The sequence below is a fragment of the Pongo abelii genome, chromosome 14 (assembly GCF_028885655.2).
Source record: "Pongo abelii isolate AG06213 chromosome 14, NHGRI_mPonAbe1-v2.0_pri, whole genome shotgun sequence".
In the NCBI taxonomy this organism is placed as follows: domain Eukaryota; kingdom Metazoa; phylum Chordata; class Mammalia; order Primates; family Hominidae; genus Pongo; species Pongo abelii.
The window spans coordinates 108,558,760-108,585,206 of record NC_071999.2 but is presented as its reverse complement, the minus strand read 5'-3'; the positions used below and the strand labels follow the sequence as shown (position 1 = coordinate 108,585,206).

Genomic DNA, 26,447 nt, shown 5'->3' with positions numbered 1-26,447 from the left:
GAAAAGCACTGGTTAGGCTGTCAAGGAAGAGAAAGAAGCATACTTTAAGCTTTGGGGGCGTCAAAGATTGTGGTGCAGACCGAGAATATCAAGTACAACTGAGAAATAGAGGGTGTTTCTAGGGAGTGGCAGGTAGTGAGTGGGGTTGCAAGGTAGTGAGGCACAGATCGTGAGCTCTCTTCTGTGTCATGATAATATCTACCCTTTAGACAACCATTATGACTACAGCGTGGAAAACAGCTCTGGATTGGGCAAGGTTGAAGGTGGAAAGACCAGGGAGGAAGAGCAGTGAGCAGTGGTGAGAGGTCCAGAATAAGGCAGTGATAGGCACTAGAGAGGAAGTGAAGTCCATCCATCTTAGTGGCCAGTTTGAATTTGGGAAGGAAGTTGAAGGAGGAGTCTGGAATTTTCTGATTACAGGTTTTTGATTTGGACAGTTCTGGTGAGCTAGTCTTCTGGCCATTTGCCAACAGAACACTTCCATCTTCTTGAGACATGGTTGACTCTCTTCTGACTGTTTATATTTAGGGGCCGAGGTAGCTTTTAACAGCAAGTAGGAGACTTAGACAAGCTTCTCTTTCTAGATTAAAATTTAAATGGACAGTTCTGGGAGAGTTGCTGTGGGATAAAAAGTTCATCTTGATTTCAAACCCGAAAATCCTTAGGACTGGGAAAAAATGCTTTACAATAAAGATAAGCCAAAATGATTTTTTTAAATGATTATATACAATTCTTTGTCAATAGCAAATGTTTTTATGGACACAATACTTTGTTTAGTTTGAGGAGTCAAGTAGTGCAATTAAAAGCCAAGTTCTCAGATTAACTATTCAGGTCTGGCAAGAAAAGAGAGGGAAGTATGAACTTTATTGAATTTACATGTGTAAGTTTGCGCACCTGCTTTTTTAGATAGGAATGAATGTAGTTGTAATTAAAATGCCTTTTTTTCCTCCTGTAGCATTTTGTTGTCTGCACAATTATAGTGGATCACCAAAGTGTGTGGTAACCTTATCTGTAATGCTGCATCTTAAAGGTGTAGCTTGGGAGGGATTGTAATATCTGTTCTTTCCACTTCCTGTGTGGAGCACATGATATAATATTGTACTTTAAAAAATAAGAAATATGAACATAAGAAGGCTTAAAGACTAAAAGAAAAATCATATCTCATAATTGTAGTCCTTTTTGTTTCAACAGCCACTTATTTGTAGTCTGAAACTCATCTTCTTCAGTCGTATTGCTGCTGTATACCAGATGGTGTAACTTTTAAGCAAAGAAAGGACCCTGTCTGCTAGGAGACCTGAGTCAGTTTTCTACGTAAGCACTCGGTAGTAACCATCATTTGGCCTTAGCATTTTATTGTTGGGACAAACTGAAAGCAGTAACACAATATGCTCTTTCCTCCTTCATTGCTAAATGACTTGATTTGTTTCCTGAGAAGTGATGTTTTCCATTAACTTGATTATTTTTTCTTGTACCTTTAAAAATTTTTTCAACTCACATGACAGTTAAGTAACATAAAATACCTCACATCTCAGACAAATAATAATGACTGTTAAATATTGGAAATACTTTTAATGAGATCAATACTAAATGTTAGAGATATTTTAATGATGCAGTTAGGAAATTTGATATAGGATAAAAATTTTACATCATTTTTGCTTTTTGTTATCTCTTTTCTAGTTTTCTTTTAAAATGTTGGGAATAATTTTAAACAACACTGTGCTGAGGCCATTCTGGTACATGTGTGGCAGATGTGACTCTGTATGAGGGATACTGTGACATGAATGCTATAGATAGTATGTGGTCTGATATGCAACCATAAAGTTTGCCCAGCCTTGTCAGACCCCTTGCCCTTTGTTGTAGCAAAGTGCTTTTCCAGCACTGATATTTCATCCCTTTGTCTCCTCCCTGTATTTGTACTGGCTGACTCTAGATTTTGTCCTTTTACATATTTTTTAGTCGTGTTTTTCAAAAATTTTGTCATCAACTTACTCTTCAGGCAAGATCAGGATTAGTATTCAATTGGATTTACCTCTTTTACATTCATTACATTAGGAAAATAGACCCAAAATAATAAAATAGTTGTCTGAGAGTAAACGAGAAACATCTGTCTGAACTTGAAACATTTACCCAAAGTGATATTTATTTGGCTTAAGTTTTTTCTTTCTGTACGTCAAATTAACATGTACAAGAACTGTGATGTGGATCTATTGCATTATTTGATTATATAATTAAATGACTTTTAGGGCATTGTAAATATCCCACCTAGTTTTCCCGTTAACGAATGTATATTACACTTACTAGATTTTTAAAATTATATTACTCTTTTGCTTTAACAGAAATGTTCTGAATTATTTTGAATCCTGTGTTATTATTAGTTGATAGCAACTAATCTTTAGAGAATGCTTCTATATACTAGGCACTCTACCTATACTATCTAATTTCATCTTTAAAATCACAGATAGGAAATTATTTTATACTTCTGTTAAAAATTATGAAGCCCAAGCATTAAAAGATTAAGGAAGTTACTGGAGAGTACCTAGCTAGTAACTGAAAGATCTGAGTATAAAACCAAAACCAAGTAATCTGACTCCAGAATATACTCTTAAATCCCTAAATTGCAGCTACCGCTCTAGAAAGGATGTTGAACAGAATGCTTGTGAAAGTGATCAGTATTTCTCCTAATGTTTTTATGAATTTTTCTGTCCTGAAACTAAAAGGGACTGTGATGTATTCACTGTTTAGCTATCTAGAATTTTTAATGCTTTCTTAGTGAGATATAATTTATATACATTAAAATGCACAGTCTTAACTTTATGGCTTGATATATTCTAACAGTTGTGTGTGTCATTGTAACCACTACCCTAGTTAAGATATGGAATATTCCTATCACCGCCCCCCCCAAAATTTTTCTTATTTCCATTCTGTTCCTACCCATCCCCGCTCTGAGAAGCAACCGCCATTCTGATTTCTCTCCCCTTAGTTTGACCTATAGTAGAACTTCATATCATTAAATGATGAAGTCTTCACAGCTTTGAGTTTGCCTTTTTCACTCAACATATTGTTTCTGGGATATGACATTGCATGTTAGACACGGAGAATTCAACGTGGTAGCTTCTGTTTTATTTTTTAAACCGGAAACTCCTAACATCTAAAAATTTCAGGAACTACCAAGGGTCTCACAGTTTGCCCAGCTTGCTAGTCTGCCGCAGTTCCATGGTGCTGGCAGAAGATAGGGGACTCCTGGGTCGGAGACAGGGGATTTTATTACTCAGAGCATAGCAGACAGCATGAGCTTCATGTGTTTGTCGGTTCCCTGTATGTCCCAAAATCCTTTCAGGGACAATGCTGAGTGTCTCAGGTGGATGCTTGCTCACAGCGGATTTGTGTCATTGCTCAGTTGTCTGATATGCAGCCATATCAGGAAATTCCCAATCTTTTAAGGGGCTTCTAGCAAAGCTGCCTAATCTTTCTCTGCAGGGAGGTGTTATCTTTATTATCCTGGTCAGGAAACAAATCTGTCCTCTAACCTGGAGGGAGGCACCATCTCTAGATGACAAGGTGGTTTGTTATGCAAATATTTTTGCAAGGACAGTCTGGTACAAAAGCTGTTAGAAGACATGCAGTAATACCATGAGAAAATTCTCATTTAAATCTGTTTCTGCAAGGTAACTCTTTCTTCCTTTTCTATTTCTCTTGGCACTGCCATGCTTACTACTCTACTGATGTATTTACTCTTTAGAAAAATAACTGTTATTTGGAAATTATCTTAAAATCGATCATGAAGTTTTGAGAAGATAATATACAATCCTATATGATAAACTTATCTGCATTTATTAAGTAACTAATATGTGATATGTTAACATTACATGTTAGTTACTGGAGGAGATTTAAAACATTCTATAAAGGTTTGGTCTTTGACCCACAAGTAATAAAACTAAATGTATGGAGAATACTAGATATGAGAAAGAATTCTGCTAGAAAACTCATCTAGGATGAAAGGGGAAGAAGGGGAAGTCTTTTAGAGAAGCATGATCTAAGTTGATTCTTGAACGTGTGTTCCTATTGGTAGGAGAGATAAGCATATTCTTGGCAAGAGGAGTAATGTGAATGAAAGGCAAAGGCTGGGATTATTTATGGATAGATTGAAAGATACATGATTGGGATTTATGGAAAGTTAATGGAATCATATTTTAGAGGATTAGTGAAATCATATTTTGGGGTCCAAAAGCCTTGTAGAGGAGTTAGCTGGGATGTGGTGAAAATTAGTGAACTAGGGAACTTTTCCAAAAAGAGAAATGACATACATGATTGAGAATTGCTCACTTATAATGGGGGTGTGTAACTGATTGTGGGGAGGGGCAGTACTAGGAGGAAGGAGGGATTTTTGTATTAAAGCAATAAAATGAAAATGTCCTTCTGTTAGTTCGAAATGGGAAACAGGAGCTTGGATAAAAGGATGGTTCTGGGTATGTAATAAGAGCAGGAGAGAAATTGCTCAGTAATTAGGAAGGGATGAATGGAAGGCATACGTTGAGAAATTGTGGGCCAGGAAGGGCACTGCTTTCTTGGAACCTGGAAGGATGGGTGAAACAGAAGGCGTAAATGAGAGATGTGGGAGTCACTGTGGACTGTGGTGCCTCATGGGAAAGTGGCCTCCATCGACTCTTGGAAGTCATAGATGGTTTGTTGAGAATGTGAGATAGGAAATCTAGTTAGTAGGCACATTTATGTTGTTGTTACATGTAGTTGATAGTTGTCTGAGCAAACATTATACATCTTTCTATGCAATTTGAGCCTACTTTGCAGTTTTAATTTTCTTATGTAATTTGAAGTCACTTTGCTAGCCCTGATGACATTACTGGCTTTCTAAATAAGGGGAGAATGGCTTTGACTACTTTCTTTAAGATATACTGAACAACTTTGCAGTATTGACATACTCTTCTTAGCAGCATTTTATTCCCCTGCAAAATGATGTTTTCTACATTGAGTACACATGGACACAAAGAAGGGAACAACAGACCCCAGGGACTACTTGAGAGTGGAGAAAGGGAGGAGGATGAGGATTTAAGGATCAAAAAACTACCTATGTGCTGGGCACGGTGGCTCATGCCTGTAATCCCAGCACTTTGAGAGGCTGAGGCGTGCGGATCATGAGGTCAAGAGATGGAGACCATCCTGGCCAACATGGTGAAACCCCGTCTTTACTAAAAATACAAAAATTAGCCAGGTATGGTAGTGCGCGCCTGTAGTCCCAGCTACACAGGAGGCTGAGGCAGGAGAATCGCTTGAACCCGGGAGACAGAGGTTGCAGTGAGCCGAGATTGCGCCACTGCACTCCAGCCTGGCGACAGAGCAAGAGTCCATCTCAAAAAACCCCAAAAACTCTCAAAAAACCAAACAAAAAAAAACTACCTATTGGGTACTATGCTTATTACTTGGATGAGAAAATAATCTGTACACCAAACCCCGTGATACACTATTTACCTACATAACAAACCTGCACATGCACCCCTGAACCTAAAATAAAAGTTTAAAAATATAAAAATACATGATGTTTTCTAGTAAAGCCCTGCAACTAAGAAGGACTAAAAATGTCATAGGCTATTTGGATATAAGGAATTTTTTTTTTTTACCAGTTTGGACCATAATTTTTTCTGTAAGAATTCCAGTATGCTGCTGTGGCTCTAGTATTGATCATATGTTTTAGTAACCTTTATGATCATTGCTTAGAGGGGATATGCATTAAGGAACAGTTGGCTAAAAGCACAACTTTTAGAAATAATTTTTGCTTTCCTTACTCTTTTCTGTTATAAAATTTGAATTGTGTTTCAAGGGGTCAATATCTGTCTCCTGGATGTTTGAATGCTTAAGAATGACACAAAATTTATAAAGTGATATATTAAGGAAGGTAACTTTTGTGAAAATGAGAGCAACTACATTCTTAATGGCTATTCAAATTTTATAAAAATGTAACTAATAAAGCCTTATTCTCAACAGTTGCAATTTCTTTGATTTAGAACTAGGATCCTTATTAGAAATCATGATTTATAAGACTGGTATTTATAGGGCCACAAGCATGATTCATACAAGAAGGGGAAGGGTCCATTTTAGGTGGTGATAGCAGTAGTAGACATACTGTGGTGGGAGCAAATTGGCAGCACAAACCTGAATTCTGTCATTTTAGTGGGTGAGTGAGTAGTGATTTAATCAAACTTTTCACAAATGAGTGCAAATGCAATAGACAGCTGCACAGTACTAAATCCTGCAGCATTAAATAAAAGGTTTGAATTTTGTATGAACATAACTTTGAATGAAAAAGTAAAATGTACACCCTTTCCATGTAAAGGTGCCACTTCAGAGTCACGAACCAATCTGTGTCATATGGAAATGTGCACAGTTTCCTACCCAGCCTCTCTGGTGCCAGCTAACTTGTATTTGTGAGAGCCTCAGGAAAGGAAGTTAGGGTCATTCAGTTCACTCTGTGTCTTACAACCTTACTCTCACTTTTATTATTGAAAGCAGGAGGAGGCATTATATCTGCATATCTTGATAACAGTTTTTGCCTGACTATGCTTTTTTCTTTTAGTGTTACAGTTTTAATGTAAAACAAATCTTTGACTATTTTTTATGTATCCTTTCAAATTTATAATTGGTAGAAATACTTTTAAATATTATTGTAGGGGCCAGGCGCGATGGCTCATGCCTGTAATCCCAGCACTTTGGGAGGCTGAGGCGGGCAGATCACTTGAGGTCAGGGGTTTGAGACCAGCCTGGCCAACATGGCAAACCCCGTCTCTACTAAAGATATAAAAATTAGCCTGGCTTGGTGGCACACGCCTATAATCCCAGCCACTCAGGAAGCTGAGGCAGGAGAATCGCTTGAACCCAGGAGGCAGAGGTTGCAGTGAGCTGAGATTGCTCCACTGCACTCCAGCCTGGGAGACAGCAAGACTTTGTTTCAAAAAAAAAAAAAAAAATTACTGTATATTTTGTTGGGAGCTATTCTTATCTCTCTCCCCTTTAGAATTACAAGAAAATTAAGGAAAATAATAGGAGTTAGTACTGTTAATAAATATGCCATTGTAAGTTCAAGGAACTTCAAAAATTGTGTGAAAGTGACGTTCGGGTAAAACACATCATATTTATTTCCTAAATGCTATATTACATTATGGCAAAATTGCTGTATTTTAAGCTGCTAAATAGTGAAATACTGCTCTAACACAGTACTTCACAGGTTAAATTTTGGTTTGAGTTTTCCCAATTTTAAAGGCAAATACAAAGCAAGCTGAATGTATTTATGGGTGTGTATGTATGCCAGACATTTAGCTTGGGACAAAATTCTAAGTGTTTGTGCACTTACCCCATCTGTTGGCCATTAGAATCTTTCACCCAAGAGAGCTAGTCAGAAAGGGTTGATATTAATAGTAATTTGAAGACAGAAATAAATAGCTTAGAAGTGGGTTCAGTACAAAAATAACTTTTTGTGTTTTAAATTTGTGATTTTGAAAATAAAAAATGATATTTCGTATCCACATCAGTTCATTTCATGGCTTTAAAGTAGCTTTTGTTGAGATTTTTTTAAATTAAAATTTAGATGCTGAGATCTACAGAGTAGGATGTAATTGGAGAACAAGACATTTTTAAGTATGTCTGTTTCCTGTGTCAGGTTTACTAGTCAGGCATCTTGGTTATTGGTATTTATTTATTGGTATAGTATAACCAGCTATTACTCACTTCTTCTGACAAGTAAGTAAGCCACAGAGATAACTTAGAAGTAAGTGTTGGAATCTCCAAATGTGTGGTATATTTAAGTTACAGTATAGGTTCTTCTATAGGTTCAGGGTTGTCTGATACCATGATTTTTCTGTATACTAGCAGGTATTAGAAGAAAGGCAGAAAATAAGATGCAAAAGAAAAAATACGTAGTCAATAAGTCTTTAGGCTATTCAAAACTTCACAGGGAGGAAACGAAAAATGTTCTGAATAATTCTGTTGGCTGCTGTCTCCATATGGTCATTGCAGGAGTTTTAACATATCCTATATCATTGATTTCTATTGTATGTGGTTAGACATACTTGACAACAGTTGCCAATACTTTTACCTTATAGTCTCCTAAGGACTGCTATGACTCTTTTATATCTCCTTATTAATCTTTTATCTAAAAGAACAAAAGGTGAAAATCTCTGGTGTAGGTGCTGTCCTGCATTATTTTTTGTTTATTTTGTTTGTTTGTTTTTAGTTTTCCTTTAGATACTTTGTAAGCAGGGAGGAGATTCAAAGGTTTTGATTCCAAGACTTCCTTAAAAATTAATCAACTTGTGATGACTTTGAGAGCTGATCTCCAAGTTGATCAGAAGCGATGGTTTAATAAAACAGCAAATAAAATATGTAGACTGTGGCGTGTATCTGTAAGGGTAACATTTAACAGTTTTTTTTCTGATTAATATTGTAGGGTACAGTAATATCATAGAGTAGTCTGTCATTTTTGTGGCTCTGATGCTATAGGGCTCAAGAGGAGGGCATGGCAGGCTTCCTGCAGGGCATAAAATTCTGACTGAGTCACAAAGAATGATTGAGGATTAGTCGGGTAGGAAAGGCACAAGGTAATTGTTCAAGAAAGAGAAAACAGTAAACCTTAAACATTTTTAGGGGCATGAGAGAGTGTGGTGAGTACCAAGAATGACAAGTATACATACATGAGGGGTAGGAATTTGAGTTGATTTGCCTTCCAGTAGACATAATGATATGTGAAATCTGAGAGTTTTACCTTATCAAGAATATTTATCCTTTGTACCTCCCAAATATACCTCTAGTAGTTCTTTGTCATGTAATACAAGAGACAGATTTGCAGCCATTTTTTAATTTGCCACACATGATAGATAATATTCTCATGTCTAATGCAGTTTTATAAATATTTTTTCCTACCCACAGGTTTTAACTTCCCTTTTTTGCTACATCTCAAAAAATAATATTATAAATCATGTAACAAAAACGCTACTAGAAAAATGGTTTTGAATACATTTTGATTATAGAAAAAACAAACATTGAAAAACACTGGAACTTTTTTATTATTAACAAGTTACTTGAATAACATCTTGCATCTGATCATGGCATGTGAGTGATGGAACACCATGACTGAGAACTGATATTAGATTTTAACATATGAGAGTTGGTCTCCTTTTAAAAAAATATTAAAATTTTTTTGTAACATTTTTAATGTGTGATATCCCATTTCAGATAGTTGATTCAACACCCAACCATTCCTGAATTCCTTCTACATGAAGGACAGTGTGCTTGGCCCCATGGGTGATACATGAATCGGACAGGATCATAATCTTTCCAAGGGGATTAGAGGGCGCTGGAAAGTTGGATAAAGATGAAGAGTTGCTGGGGATGGTCAATCCTGGAGCTAAAGAAGTGATTGATAGAGGTGGAGGAATAAACGGATCCATCCTCAGTCCCCTTTTTTCTCCCATTCCCTTTCTCTCCTTGTCACTGCCAGTCATGGCAGGAGATTCTACTCATTGGACCAGATTAGGAATAGATTTGGACTGGAATATTTCCAAACAGAATGAAGAGTACAGGCTGTCCTTAGATAGCATTTGATAAGTTGGGTACATTTTTAAGTTGAAAAGATAATAATATGATGAAAATAGTAATAGCTATTACTTCTATAAAGTAGGTTATGACTGGAAATTGGTTTATTGTCCAACAAAGCTGATTGACAGTGCTTTTAGGGCCTTTGTGCATTTTTTCTTTTAAATATGCTTACTTGACCACAAATAAACATATTTGTCTAATGAATAATAAAACAACTTCAAAGAACTTTTTTGTTATATAAGAAATCTAAAATAATTGATATAACAATTATTTTTATAACATATTTGTTATATAAGAAATGTAAAATAATTGGTATAATTGATAACAATTCAATTGTGGTTGTAATTGCATTTCTTAAGCCCAGATTGAGTTATAAATCTCACTTTTATAACAGCTTTATTGAAATATAATTCATATACCATAAAATTTACCCTTTTAAAGTATACAATCGTTTTTAGTATATTCACATCGTTGTGCAACCATTACCACTATCCAATTCTAGAATACTTTCATCAACTTAAAAAAGAAATCCCATACCTATTAGCAGTAACTCTCTTATTTCTCCATTCCCTATCCCCTGGCAACCACTGATATGCTTTCTATGTCTTATGAATTTGCTTATTCTAGATATTTCATATGAATGGAATCATTCAATATCTGGCTTCTTTTATTTAGAATAATGTTTTCAAGGTTCAAGCATGTATCAATATTTCATTTTGTTTCATTATTGTATAGTATTCCACTGTGTGGATATACCCCTTTTTAAAATTCATTCTTCAGTTGATGGACATTTGGGTTGTTTTCGTTATTTTGCTACTATAAATAATGCAGCTGTGAACATTTATGTATACATTTTTACATGGACATATGTTTCAATTCTTTTGGGTATGTAACTAGCAATGGAATTACTAGGTCAGATGATAATCTATGTTTAACATCTTGAGTGACTACCAAATGTTTATCAAAACAGCTGCATGTTTTACATTCACTCTAGCAATGTATGAGGGTTCTAATTTCTCCATATCTTTGTCAACACTTGTTATGATCTGTTTTTTTTGATAGTAGTAATTTTGGTGGATGTGAAGTATGTCATTGTGGATTTGATTTGCATTTCTCTAATGACTAATGATGTTGAGCATCTTTTAGGTGCTTACTGACCAATTGCATATCTTTGGAGAAATGTCTACTCAAATTATTTGCCCATTTTTAATAGGGTTGTCTTTTTATTTTTGAGTTGTAAGAGCTCTTTTTGTATTCTAGATACAAGTTTCTTATCAAGTATATGATTTAGAAGTATTTTATCCCATTCTGTGGATTTTCTTTTCACTTTCTTAATGGTGTCCTCTAAAACACAAAGTTCTTAATTTTGTTGAAGTCTAGTTTATGTGTTTATTCTTTTGTCACTTACGTAGTTGGTATCATACCTAAGAAATCATTTCCTAACCCAAGATCATAAAGATTTGGTCCTAAGTTTTTCTGTGAGAGTTTTAGCACTTATATAGGTCTGTGATCTATTTTGACTTAATTTAGTAGATGTTGTGAGGTAGGGGTCCAACTTCATTCTTATGCCTGTAGACATCTAATTTTTCAAGGAACATTTGTTGATAATCTCATGGAACATGTAAATCTCATTTTGAATTGACATATAACTAAAATACCTTTTTACCATTCTTAATTTGTTTTACCAAAGAACAATCTAAAAATGTCCTGGTGTTTCAAAGAAATAAATTATTATATATTACATGATACGATAATAGGGATACTGTAAACATTTTTGCTAACAATGCATTCCTACTTTTACTGTAGCTTAGCTTAGAACTTTTAAAAAATTAATACTCTTGTAAAACATATAAGCACTTTCAAGAAATTAATATCCTCCTGAAACTAGAACATGTTTTAGCCCATTCTGGCTGCTGTAACAAAATTCCTTAGACCGGGTATTTATTAATTTCTCATGTTTCTGGAGGCTGAAAAGTCCAAGATCAATGCACCAGCAAATTCAGTGTCTGGTGAGGGCTTGCTCTCTGCCTCGAAGATGGTGCCTATTTCCTGCATCCTCACATGGCAGAAGGGAAGAACAATCTCCCTTGAGCCTCTCTTACAAAGGCACCAATCCCATTCCTGAGGGGAGAGCCCTCATGACCTAATCATTTCCTAAAGGCTCCACCTCTTAATTGCATTGAAGATTAGGTTTCAACATATTAATTTTGGGGGAACGCAGACATTTAGACCACAGCAAACACTTAGACTATTCGTAGATAATGGAATGAACAATTTTTATGTACAGATGGTTCCTGACTTAGAATGGTTTGACTTACTATTACTCAACTTTACAATGGTATGAAAGCAATACACATTCAGTCTGCCCATACAACCATCCTGTTTTTTACTTTAAGTACAATATTCAATAAATTGCATAAGATATTCAACACTTCATTATAAAATAGGCTTTGTGTTAGATGATTTTGCCCAACTGTAGGCTAATATGTGTTCTGAACATGTTTAAGGTAGACTGGGCTAAGCTAAGGTGATTAGTAGGTTAGGTGTATTAAATGGATTTTTGACTTAGAATATTTTCAGTTTACAATAGGTTTATTGGGACATAACCCCATTATAAGTTGAGGAGCATCTGTATTTATCTTTGATTAAAAATTGTTCTGACTCTTTATCTGTGTTTATTTTTCAAAGCATAGGCATTTCATTAATACACTGACAATGTGGTGCTATATTTACTTTTAATTTGTCTTTTTTTTCATTACATTTAAAGTTAAATGTAATGAAAGTCAGGATTCACTGTGAGATGTAAATTACACTTCTTGTATTTAAATTTATTCTGGTTTCCTTATTAAATATCTCTTGCAAAACGTAAACATTCCTTGATTTGAATGTCATCTAAAGTTGTAACAGACCAGCCTCTCCTGCTGCAGCTCTCTGTGCTTTGTTAGGGAAATACCTGATTCAGTAGATTAAAGCCCTGTCATCATAAGTAGGTAGAGCCTCTCCTGAAGTAGCTAGACATTCTCAGGGTCAGTCATCTGAGGAAAGTTGCAGCCATGAACTTGAACCCTGAAACTGGGAGTTAACTAGATAGCAAAAGGGACTTCATGCTCTGTTTCATACATTTCTTGGGTTTGGATATTTAAGTTGCTAGATATAATTGGGCATTTGGGGTAGGTTAGAGCTGAATAGGGAGGCACTGGTGCTGAACTTTAAACTGAAAACAGGTAAACTATATGCCGGATGATTCAGTTGCATGACATTCTATGTTTACTTCCTTTGTATTATATCCAAATATTTCGTTATCTTGCATTTAAGATTTCAGCCTTGCCTTGGGTGTGCTCTGAGAAATTAAGGGACATTTACCTTTGCTTAAACCAGAGTGTTAAATTCAGAGTATTAAATTCAGAGCCTCACTCACTATTCTCTCTTTTGAAGCCATCGTTAGTGAGCTACCTAAAGGGGAAGATGAATCTCTGGGGGCTTGAATAAGGCTTTCAGAGACCTAGCTGGCTTTCCAGTGAAAACTTTGGAGGCTCTTGGTTTATTTTCTTAAGGAATATGGCAGTTTTTCTCTTAAAAGATAAACCTTTTGTTTTATAATAGCAAAAAATATTTTCTTTTCAGTTACATTGCCAGAGAAAAGTACAATTATGTGAGATGAGTTGCTTTACCTTTCTAACTTGTTTACTCATTAGATAAGTAAACAAAGTTGGCCTCAAACTTTAGAAGAGGTAAACTTGTTAACATGAACATGTTAGGATGTAGGTGTTCTTTTGCCTTAATCTATATGCACATGTTACATTAAGAAACATAGTAAATGTTTGACCATTGAATTATCTCTCTCTCTTTGCATATTGGATGTGTATATATGTGTTTGTGTGTATGCGTATATATATACTTTAAACTGAAAGTTTAAAAATATATATACACACACACATATATATACAGGTAAATATATATATACATACACACATATATAAATATGTGTGTGTGTGTGTGTGTGTGTGTGTATCTATATTACCTAGGTGTACAGGTAAATCAAATGTAGAGAATAAAACATATTTACCTTTGCTGTTTCTTTACCTTTAGTGTCAAGACATACTGCTTGATGCCTTGTGGGTTTGCTGAATGTATGTAGTTAGAGTAATATTGATTTCCTTGAAAATAATAGTGGTATGTTTCTAATGCCTTTAATTTAGATATCTCTAGCCCAAACTTGAAAGTAGAGCTCTTTCAGTACAAATAGCCACTTTATAGAGATTTTTGATGATGTTATTATAATGTTAAATAATACAATGTTTAAAAATTGGAATTTTGATTTGCCTGGGTGTTTCCCTTTAATAGACAGTGTCCTCCAGAATGAATGAAAAAGCTCAATCTTTTATGTCCTCCTTCATAGGCTAGATAGAGCTTTTGGTACAACTCCTAGACAGATGATTTTATCTTCTTTTGGCTTGTACTGGTCAAAGTGTCCCCAATCCTGTTGATATCGATGGGCCAGTTTTATGTAACCCTGTGTAAAGACCACTAAATGCCTCTGTGTTTTTATTGTCTTACTTTGCAATTATTGTTAGATAGTCATCTGTTTTAAAAATCATTTCTGTTGCTGTTTTTTTTTTATTGATGAAGACAGCACTATATGAACTTTGGAATTAAAGATGAAAATTCTAGCTGTAATTTCTCTGTGCCTCGGGATTGTTTTTGTTTCTTTGTTTTGTTTTTGGTAGTAGAGGGAGAATACCTCCTTTAAATATGTAGTGATTAAAAGAGAAGAGAGATATATATATATATAACATACTTAATGTAATACCTAGAATGTAGATATTTATTTATTCTTGCCTGTCCATTTCCTTGTCAGAAAGAATGTTAGTGTCTTTCCTTCATTCTCTGGTAAATGATCTATGCTAAAATTAATATTTTTAATTTGTATAGTATTTTAAAGCTTTTACCTATAGCTAGTGGCATAGGGCTTATAAATCAATGAAGTTTTTAATTTTTAAAGACTTTATTTTTTTGCAGCAGTTTTCGGTTTACAGTGAAATTGAAAGGAAGACATAGAGATTTCCCTTATACCCTTTGCCCCCACAGATCCATCACCTCTCCATTACCAATATACCACACTGGAGTGGTGCATTTGTTACAACTGATGAGTCTACACTGACACATCATCACTCAGAGTTCATAGTTTACATTAGGGTTCACTCCTGGTGTTGTATGCTCCGTGGGTTTGGACAAATATATAATGTATTCACCATTATAGTATCATGCAGAGTATCTTCACTGCCCTAAAAATCCTTGTGCTTTTTAAAAGTATCCAAGTTAAGGTGAAGGTAGACGTATTAGAGGCCTAGTAAGAGCCTTGTTCTGTCACTGAGTCTTCTTTTGTACCTTATAGGCCTAACCAGTTCTTGATTTGCAAGCCTTTAGGACCTAAAGGAGCCTAGAACAGTTTGTATTTTGCCTAGAGTGAGACTGGCTATAGACAGACAGTTCTGAAGTCTTATATTGTTCTTGAATTATACAGAAAATTGTCAAATTATCTGTGCTAGAATTTTTTTGTTGTTGTTGAGACGGAGTTTTGCCCTTGTTGCCCAGGCTGGAGTGCAATGGCACGATTTCAGCTCACTGCAACCTCTGCCTCCTGGGTTCAAGTGATTCTCCTGCCTCAGCCTCCTGAGTAGATGGGATTATAGACATGTGCCACCACACCTGGCTAATTTTGTATTTTTAGTAGAGATGGGGTTTTTCCATGTTGGTCAGGCTGGTCTTGAATTCCCAACCTCAGTTGATCTGCCTGTCTCAGCCTCCCAAAGTGCTGGGATTACAGGCGTGAGCCACTGTGCCTGGCCCTTTATCAGTGCTAGAATATTAAAATACCTGCTTTTCTTGTATGTACTCTAATATTATTCATGTGTGTATGCCAAATGGATATTTTAAAATATTTTCTAGGCTTTTATAATGTATGTATTTCACTTCATTTTTACTATTCTCTTCCCTAATTATTTACACCTAAAAATAAATATCTCAAAAACTTTGAGGTGAATTTTATGGTCATTCCCATTCTCTGATGCTTTTTACTCTAGTTATAAATGAACAAAGCACATATTAAAGCAACCTAAGTATTTAAGCCTTAGCTTTGCTATTGGTGATTCTGCTCACACCTGAACACTATAAATAGCCTGTCCTGTCAATTTTTTATATTCATGCAAATTGTAGCCTTTCCTTTATTCCTACCTGACTACTTTGTGCTCTGTCATTCACTTCTTTTTCTTAGGAAAAAAAAAAGTGACCTACATATTTGAAGTCTAGCTTGAATTTGCCTTTTTCAAGGACCTTGTAGGAAATTCTCTGCTCCGTCAATAGGCATCCTGTCTTGGGTGGTAGAGAAGTTGGGCCCAATGAGCGCATTTCTCACTGCAGGCTTCAGGTCACTGGGGCTGTTGCTCACACCTGGCACCCGTGGGCTTGTGCCAGTGACAGTAAACAACAAACTTCTCCCTTTCATAGGAATATCGTTGGAAAATATGGAATTCCAACGTGCTCCGAGAATATGGTTTAGAGAAACTCGCAAGTGAAGATGACCTGATTCAAAATGTCAATCAACTAATTAAATAATTGATTTCCTATTGAATATTTAATATCCCAGCAGCAATTAAATTTAAAGTTACTTCATACTTCTTTGGATATTTTATTTATTTAGAATGTTACAGAATTATAGCGAGGGTTTTCTTTTTCCGGGAGAGGCAATGGGTGAAAGGAAACGTCTTTAAGAGAGCTGTAGACTAGACCGTTGTGTATACTACTCACAAAGGAGGCCTGGGCTATAAAAGCCATGACGACATCATCAGTGTCTGACCGCTAATTGAAAACCTGGGAATGAATGAGGGCATGGAGGAGAGGCAGACAGTGGAAGGAAAAGAGCACAGAACAGGGTTGTATTAGTCTGTGCTTATACTGCTAATAAAGACATATCTGAGACGGGGTAATTTATAAAGGAAAAAGGTTTAATTGACTCACAGTTCCACATGGCTGGGGAGGCCTCACAATCATGGCAGAGGTGAATGTGGAGCAAAGTCACATCTTACCTGGCGACAGGCAAGAGCGCTTGTGCAGGGAAACTGCCATTTATAAACCATCAGATCTCGTGAGACTTATTCACTACCATGAGAACAGTATGGGGGAAACTGCCCCCAGATTCAATTATGTCCACCTGGTTCCGTCCTTGACACATGTGGATTATTACAATTCAAGGTGAAATTTGGGTAGGGACACAAACAAACCATATCAAGGGTGCTTACAGATTCAAATAGTTAATGAAATAATAGGCCCAGCCAGGCATTTTTATTGACAGTAGAACCAGCAGATTTATTCCTTAAAATTTGGATGTCAGTGTGGAGATGTACTCTAGATACTACAGCTTCAAAATTAACAGTTTTTTTCATTTCAATTAGGTTTGAATTCAAGAAGATACATTCAAAGAAAATATATATTAGCATATCCTATTCTTTTGGTTATGATATTTGATTTTACATGTGCAGTTTTAAATTTGTTGTTGATCTTTTTAAGGAACAAGATTGGAAAAACAAACAAGGCAGATAGCTTTCATTGATACTTTAATTGCTGGTTTGAGTTTGGGTTCTCTTGAGACTAGAATTGTTTTTTCTTGCATGAAAAGAAACTCTCATGAATAATTTTCCTTACTGGAATTTGGAAGATATAATCTAAAATAGAAACTAAAGTTTATATTTAAGATTGTAGCCTGCCATATAAGCAGTCTTATTTATTGAATTTCAAGTATTTATTTCACTCAGAAGGTGGGTTTTATATGTATGATTTTAATTTTTTTATTTATAAAGCCTTGCCTAGTCTTCTACATCATTGTTATTAAATAACGATAAATTGAGTCAAACAGTTGATTTCCAGTCATTAATTTACTACAAAGTCTTATGCTTTCAGTTAAAACATTTTATTATTTGTATTACACTATATGCTGGCTGATTTGATCACTGCTGTGACTTGTACACTGTGCTAGAAATTAGGGTACAGGAGCACAAAATACTTAATCCTGGCTCCAGCTGAGCACCTGCCCCTAGATCGATCCTGCCTAGTAGTGAAGATTAAGACAATATGGATGTAGATTTCATTTGTGGGGTGTAACTGTGGCAGCAGGGGTATTACTTTTTACCAGCATGAGTGACCTTTCCTATCACTGTGTGTTTCCAGTTCCATTTGGGTACAGTGAGCTGAAATGATTGGCCAGATATTACAGCTCATTTATCTAAAGTCTCCCTTTAACTAGTTGTGTTACATTACTCTGCCTTTTTGAACTCTGTTTTGTTTAGTTCCAAGAAACAAAAAGTTTAGTAACCCGAAGCAGAATTTAGCAAATGTGTATTTATTAATCAAAATTCTCTCACATCTCACATATTATTTATCTTGCAGAATCAGCATAATTCACTAGCAAGCCTGTATTTTAATGAAATTGTTTCAAGTTATTGGAAATTTAGTTAAAATTGCATAAACTACCAATATCTCTTGAATCACTTAAAAATTTACTTTAGCCCTTAATTGAAAAACCACTAGAAGAAATTGATTTGGTTTTGTATAACATAATTCCTTTTGGTGAATGTTTAGTGAGGCTAAAGAATCTGACACATCTGCTTACTGACATATATATATATTTTATATGTAAGATATATATTAAAATGTGTGAAATATCACCTGAAACTTTAAAATTTACTTTTACATTTATTATTCTTCAATAAAGTGAATAAGGTATGGACTTCTGCAGTGATAAAAAGAATACTTCTGCCGGCCTTTCTCCTTCACAGCTGAACATAATCACTTAAATGAACCATCATGCACTTAGACTGCAAACATACTCCCCCTACTTTTGTAGTACAACCATTTGTGCCCATTAAATTGTAAGTTCCAAAAAAATCTGACTCTGGCTTACTCATTAATAAATGTTCAATACCCACATTTTTGTGGGTACTGTGTTTTGCCGACAGTAGATGCTCAGTATATTTTTAATCATTGAATTGATTAAATTGTTTATTTTAAGGTCTCTTCAATAGATAATCAGAACTTGAAAGAGAAGTGTAAATAATAGCAGCGTCTTCTTTGTACTTTGAAACTACATCTAGGAATTATTGACTGTAAAGATGTATTCCTAATTTGTATATCCAAAGACACTTCAGGTCTGCTCTAGTTCGATGTCATAGTAGGGTCACATGTACAATTAGACATAGACTTTCAGAGTTGAAAGGATCCTGAAATGTCATTATTCCAGCTTTCTATCCAATGCTTGAGTTCCTTCTGTAGCAGTTGTTCTCAACTTTTGCTGTATATTAGAATGAGTTGGCAAGTTTTAAAAATCCCAGTGCTGAGGTCCCACCTCAGCCCAATTATATAAGAATTTCCAGGGGTGAGACCTAAGCATTGATATTTTTTTAGAACCCCATAGGTGATTCCAGTGTGCATTCAAGGTAGAGAGCTGTTGTTCTACAAGATCTCTACAAAATATTTTTCCAATCTAATTGAACTCCTCTGAAGATGAGCACCTCACTACCAAAGTTTGATTTGTGTTTATTCCATTTATTCAAATAATAATTATAAGAGTGTTTAAATTATAAGCTGGTGAAATGAAATAACACAAATCAAGCTCACCAATTTTAATACTCAGCTGTTGATAAACAACACTGAAGAGTGACATTTAAATTTGAATTATCTTCTTTGAAGTAGCATTGCAGCACTTTTGAATGACTTCCAAAAGGCTGATCATAAAAATCACTTCAATCATTTTCAAATTTTACTTTAGCAGCAATGAAGTTATTTGGTATGACTCAGATGAACCTTCTGCTCTGTCTTGGAGTTATTATGGTCATTTCATTTTCTGCAACCTGGGGAAACAGAGAAGGGATGAGCAGACTTGTTTTTACATGTACCTTACATATTTACCTTACTGTGTTTATAGTTAAAAGTTAGGCACTTTTAGAAATGTGCTAGCTTCACAGGAAGGTAATTTACCATGTAGAAAATTTCAAATATACTGAAAGAATTGAGTGGAATAGTGAAGGCTTGGTTTTTATAAAGCTCTTTGATTTTAGAGAAGAATTTTCAGAGGAAGCACCATGTGACCACACACACAAACACACAAGCCTGTATTCTTGCTTAGGAACTTATCTGTCCTGAGACCATCCACCTGTATGTCAGCTCTTTTGAGCACCTTTACATTTCTTTTGGTTCTTTAGTAGGACTTGGCTATGAATAGTCAATATGTAACATCACTGATAAATATTTAAGTAGTTCTAAGGTCTTAAGAGCTGTGTTTGAGTTTCACCTCCCTTCCTACTCATGGTGTAGCCTTGGGCAAATTATTATTTTCAGCCTTAGTTTCCCTATTTTTACAGTAGAAAGAATGCCATATATCTTGTAGGAATGTTATGAAGATTTATAATAATAATGCATATAAAGCTTCACAGTAGCCCCTGTGTTATAGAAAGGGCTCGTGGACTTAAATTTTGTGATACATTAGAATACCAGCATTGCTGGGCAGACTACAATGATGATACATTTTCTTTTTTTTCCTGCCAGTAGTAGGAAAAAATCCTGAGACTAGTTCTGTAGAGAACATCATCTGTATGCTCCTTTATAAAAAAAACTATTCTGAGACATGATCTTAGATTGTTCCTTTACCAAAATGAGTTTCCTGTTGGAAGTCCTAATGCCACAGCACATGGGTAAACATGAGTCTCTTTAAGGGTATAGAGGATAGGGGATGGTTGACGCCCCTAGATTTTCTCTGGGGAACCAGGAAAGCTAGCCTTTCTAGTAGCATACATCAACCAAGACTTTCCTGGCATGTCTTCATTGCTAGTCTTCTTGTCTGCTGCTTTGTAGAGCTGCCAGATAAAGGACAGCCATTTAAATTTGAATTTCGGATGAATGACTAGATTTCTGGTAGTATAAATATGCCTCAAATGTTGCAAGGGACTTTTATATTTATTCATTATTAACCTGAAATTAAAATTTAACTGAGAATCCTGTAGGTTTCTTAATTTTTCTAAATCTGACAACCCCTACCTACATGCTATGTAGGAATTTTGGGGTTAGATGTTGGGCAGGTTTTATCCTAGACTAATATATTACTGTTTTTGAATGAAGTAGAGAGAAGTACTTCTTAGTAAGTGAAAAGACTAAATTATAGCATTAAAATAGCTTCATTGGTTAAAATACCACAAATATAATTGTTACAAATTAATATCAATAAATAAAAGTAGACAATGATGATCCAGATAGAAGAACATCTTCCTACTTATCTGATCCCAAGAACTTAAGGGAATCTTGAACCTGAGCATCTTCCAACTACATACTTAAGGCATATTAAAGGGAATGTATGATAGTATATCCTTTTTAAAGAAAATCTGAAATTAAACAGGGTTGAAGTGTGATTATTCTTTGTTTAAAGCTTGTTATGTACATTTTATTTACATGTATTTTACATATATGTTAGTGTAGCAATTCCTAATTACTCCATAACACACTGAATTCTCCTTTCTGTAAATTTGTAAAGCATTTACTTTGTTATTCATTTTTTCGTATTAAGTAAGCATCTTACTTAATATTCTTGGCACATCAATCTTCTGTGTGCCAAGAATTGTGCTTAGTGCTAAGGATATAAAAATAAGAGCAAATCTCTGTCCACGTGGAGCTCATCATACAGCTCTGGAAACAGATACAATATTGACATTATAATGCAATGTGACAAGAGCTATAACAATGAAATGAATTGCTTCTAAGATCCAGAGAAAGTAGTCTGATGGAGGTTTCACTGGAGAAGGGACATTTAGACTGGATTTTCTAGGATGAATAGAAGTTTGCTGGCCAAGAAGGGAATAAGGCTATTTTAGGCAGAGGAGAGAGAGAGATAATGAGTAAAAAAGAATAAAAAAACCCTCAACCCCAGCACCCTAGCCTGTGAAATAACCTGTTGTGACTTGGAACTAGTGAGAAGATGGCGTGGGGAGGGGCATCCTGGAAACAGGGTAGAATGAACAGAGTTGGTGATTCGATTTAAAGACAGGCAAGAGGAGCCCATGAAGGACATTTTGTATCAGGTTATAAATTTTGTTTTTATTGTATAGTCAACAGGGTTTTAAATAAGACTGAGGCCTTAAGTCAGTAAGACCTAATTGTTTGTTTCAGGAATATACCTGGAATATGAAATAATACGTGGCCAGAAATTATTGCAGTAGTTCATGGGATACATGAGGACAATAGGAATAGTGTAGTTGCACTAGAAGTGGAGAGATCTTGAATGCGAGACATTTCTAAGTTAGAATTATTAGGATTTGAACAATTTTTCTGTTACTGTTTTTTTTTTTGGTATGCAGAAGAAGGTGTGAGGATAAAAAATAGGGATAGTTCATGTATGTGAACTATGTGTGTTATTTCCCTAAGGCCTTAAGGTCATTAGAGGCAGGGTCTCTCTCCTAACAATACTCAATACATTCTTGTTCAATTTAAGAAGAAACACAAAATGTTTAAGATGGGTGCATTTGCATGTCTGTACTTCATTATTATTTTGACAAATCTAGTCAGTATTATAAGAATAACAGGATGCACATTGGCAAACCCATTTTTTATCCCACTTAGTTAAATAAAATAATCCAGTTGTCTGACACATAATGATTTTATCAAAATTAACCTTTGTCTTTGATAACTTCTGCCCTGTGATTGTTATCATTTACTTTAAAATATAATCATGGCCAGGTGTGGTGGTGTATGCATATAATCCCAGCTACTCAGGAGGCTGAGGTGGGAGGATCAAGACCAACCTGGCAACATAGTGAGACCCCATCTCATAACAAACAAACAAAAATGTTTGTATCAAAACATCACATGTACCCCATAAATATATGTATGTATCTATTATGTACCCATAATCATTAAAAATTTTAAAAATAGAAATATAATGTATAGTTCTTTTCATTTTTTAATGTGTCAGTAGAATTGTTCTTTGATGCCAGGCATGGTGGCTCACAACTGTAATCCCAGCACTTTCGGAGGCCAAGGCAGGAGATCACTTGAGGCCAGGAATTCAAGACCAGCCTTAGCAACATAGCGAGACCCTGTCTCTACAAAAAATTTAAAATATTAGCTGGGCATGGTGGCATATGCCTGTCATTCCAGCTACTCAGGAGGCTGAGGTGGGAGCATTATTTGAGCCTGGGTGGTTGAGGGTGCAGTGAGTTGTGGTTGCGACACTGCACTCCAGCTTAGGCAACAAAGCAAGACCTTGTCTCAAAAAAAAAAAAGGATTTATTCTATTTGATAGTTAAATAAGTCAATGCTGGGTAAGTCTGAGACAGACCAAATTGTGGACTTTGAATTCGTAGTTTTAGCTTTGTTGCTCAGCATTAAAATCATAAAACCTGAGACAAAGAAGCAACAAGCAGTGATGCTTTATATGTAAGGACTTTCTTGTTCCAAGAAATGTATCACTTTATATACAACACAATGTACTATTTAAATGTAACATAAATTATATATTCCTATGCATTATTTTTCTGTTCATGTATATTTTTATATTCAAAAATGCTATTTGTGAGTTGAGTTTTACATGGGTGTATTAAGGGAGGCACACCAGTTGATGAGGTCTTTAAACACACCCAAACTCTAAGGCAGCAATGGATAACCTTGAATAGGTAAGGAGCCAGGTGGCCCTAGGGTAGGGAGAAAGTGCAACATTGTAACATCCCTTTGGATAATGTCTGCAGCCAGATCCTGTGTCACCATGACTCAGCATCAAACAGACATTGATTGCACAGCATAAGGAGCACACAGGAGGCAAAGCTGGTCTGTCACATGGCAATTAGTTTGAGACACCACACCTGTATTCCCACAGCACATCTCATTCCCCCATATCTTTGGCTACCACAGAGGAAAGCAGAATGGATCTGGGCAATTTATTGTCTTACTTTTGTTGAGGAGAGGGAGAGCAGCAGAATGCATGCTGTTCCACTTTTTCTGTGCTGCAGTGGGCATATTGGTCATTGCTGGGAGCCCTTCAATGAAGGACAGTGACAGAACACCAAAAAGTGTCAGGAGCTTCCATGTGGCTGAAAAACCACATTCCAAGGACATCAGCCAGTATTCTAGTGTTAGGCTGTGACTTGGGCGTGTAACTGGGCCAACGATTCCAGTCTTGCATGGAAAAGACACACATGATTAGTTTTTCAATGAGGAAGTAGGCAAGTTTTACTAATCTGTTGACTGAGAGCTTATAATATACTCATGATGAAATCTCTCTGGAGCAAGTCCTGTGAAACAGTGTAATGACTTGGCACAGGATGGCTGGATTCGCTTTAAAAAAATTCTTATTATTCATGTTTATTTAGGTCCAAAGGATCCATTATACTTCCGCTTTATATGCTATTAAATTTAGAGATGACACAAGTCAGGACACATCTTACATAGTTCTTTTGATGGGACAAAAGACCTGATAGAATAAGGCATCTATGGGCCTTTAATATCAACATTACAAAAGAAGGGGAATTGCATTTTCTTTATATGTAAGAAAATAATGACTAATTTAGGGTAATTCTGAAATGAAATCATGGCATTATTGTCAGGATTGGTAAATCTTTTAAGCTATTATCATTTCTGTCATGCAGCTGCATTCAGTGTCTTAAGTAGGCAGCGTGATATTTTCTCAGGAATTATCAAATAAACTCAGTATGTTAGCTTCTCAGGGACTCCGAAGCTTTGAATATAGAGGAGGAGAAGGTCCGATGAGGGGAAAAAGACCTTCTGAACCCCCTATGGTCATAATTCCAGGGAAAGAAGGAGAAGAAACTTAAATATTTATTAACTCCTTACTGTCTGTTAAGATTTTTAATGTATTTTATTCCCTTTAATTTTGAAAGCAATTCTGTGAGTTGAATATTATTTTGATTGTTTTGCTAATGAGAAAACAAGCTCAGACAAGGTGAACAGAAACTGACATATTAAAACCCCTATCATGTAGGTACTGTGTAGGAAGTTAAGATGTATTTTCTCATTTAATTATCAAAATAGGTATTATTTTATGTACGTGAATTAAAATAGGCTAGATTATACTTTGTTAACAAATAGACCCCGAATCTCAGTGGCCTAATAATATAAAGGTTTATTTTTCGCTCACACAAGGTTTACTCTGATGCCAGGGGACTTCCCAAGCCAGTTCCTCCTGTGGTTCCTTGGCAGTCGAGGCCAAGAGAAGGGAAGAAGCACCACGATGCGGTCACGCTCCCTGGAATGAGGACTCCTTGCTTGTTGCCGCAGGGAAGAGCGACAGGAGAAGAGTGCATGGGTTCTTAAGGCCTCGTCCCAGAACTTAGGCACCTCTTCTTCCCTCTTAGTCCATAGTCTGGGGTCTAGTCACATGGGCTGACCGCACTGTGGGCATGCTGGGAATCGCGAGGGGGCAGATGGATAGCAGTGACCCCAACTGGGTCTGCCATGGCACTGTCACCCCCATTTTAAAAATGAGAAGACTGAAGTTCAGAGAGGTTAGATCATGTTCCTTGATCACCTCCTTGGTGATCTGTAGACTTAGTTCTTGAAACTAGATCTCTCTCAGTCCAAAGAATCTGTTTTTTTGCCCTCTACTCCATCTCACCCCACACACACTCTGAGTAATTTGGTGGTTTGGAGTTAGGTGTGGATCTGTGGTCGCCAGCCTTCAAGATGGCTCCTGTCATCCTCGCCTCCTGGGGTTCATGCCCTTGTTGTTCCCTCTGTCAGTGAATAGGGCTGACCTGTGTAACCAGTGTGGTATTGCAGAAGAGACAAAGTGTGACTTCTGGGACTAGGTCATAAAAGACAGTGGTGTTTTCATGTGTCAGTGCTCTCTGTTGGATCACTTGCTCTGGGGAAAGCCAGCTGCCATCAGGTGGGGACACTAGAGCAGCCCCAGGGAGCTCCCATATGGCAAGGAACTGAGACCTGCTGCCAACACCCAGGACCAATTTGCCATCCATGAGAGTGGGCCATCTCGAAAGTGGGTGAGTCAACCCAGGTCAGCCTTCAGATGGCTGAGCCCAAGCCAACATCTTAACAGCAAACTCATGAGAGACCCCGGGCCAGAACCACTCAGCTAAGCTGCTCCCAAATAATTCTTGACCCACAGACATTGTGTGAGATGATAAATGCTTACTGCCATTTTAAGAAGCTAAGTTTTGGGGTAATTTATTATGTGGTAATAGATAACAATACAAACCTTTTTGGATTATTTCCTTTCTTTGTGTTTTTCCCTCAACTCTGGGACAATTCCTGCTTTTAACAGTGAGTTTTTAAGTTAGCTAAATGAGAAAGTAATTGCCACACAATGTTATTAAATTTTAGTTAAATACATCTTATTATTTACTTTAATCTTGTAGTTCTAGGCAAGCTCTGTATGACGGTCTATACTAAAAAATGATACACTCTGCTAGTTCAGAAGGGAGAGGTTTTGAAATTTACTTTCCATCAGATGTGTATTTTTCTGTTTTAAGATATTACCTGCTTGAGATTATTTTATAGTTTGAATTCCATTGTGAAGTTTTGAGAAAGAACAAGCCAAGGACATTTTTATTAAGAGTTTACTGTCAGGAGGAAGACAGAATCTAGAAGTAACCGCTTTTTTTTTTGCAAGGAGAATGTTGTCAGTGTTTCAGCCAGTGCTTGTGGCTGAGGCAGGAGGGAATAATTGTGTGAAGAGGAGGCTCCCGCAGTGCAGGACAGGAAGCCACCTTGTGAGCACCACATCCACGTGCAGGTCGCAGGCTTCATTATGTCCTGAGTACCATGCCTCAGCATTTTAT

The 26,447-nt window shown here is 36.2% G+C and overlaps 1 protein-coding gene across 3 annotated transcripts in view; it reads left to right on the top strand.

Moving 5' to 3' along the window:
* FGF14 (fibroblast growth factor 14) overlaps window positions 1-26,447 on the top strand; it is a 677,860-nt gene that overhangs the window by 9,335 nt on the left and 642,078 nt on the right. The window contains exon 1 of one of the 3 annotated variants that reach the window (XM_054529201.2): window positions 1-25,649. This exon is cut by the window's left edge and continues 5,739 nt beyond it. The exons of 1 other annotated variant lie outside the window; for it this stretch is intronic. The gene's annotated coding sequence lies outside the window, so the exon portion shown is untranslated. One more of the 3 variants, XM_054529200.2, reaches the window with a different exon arrangement.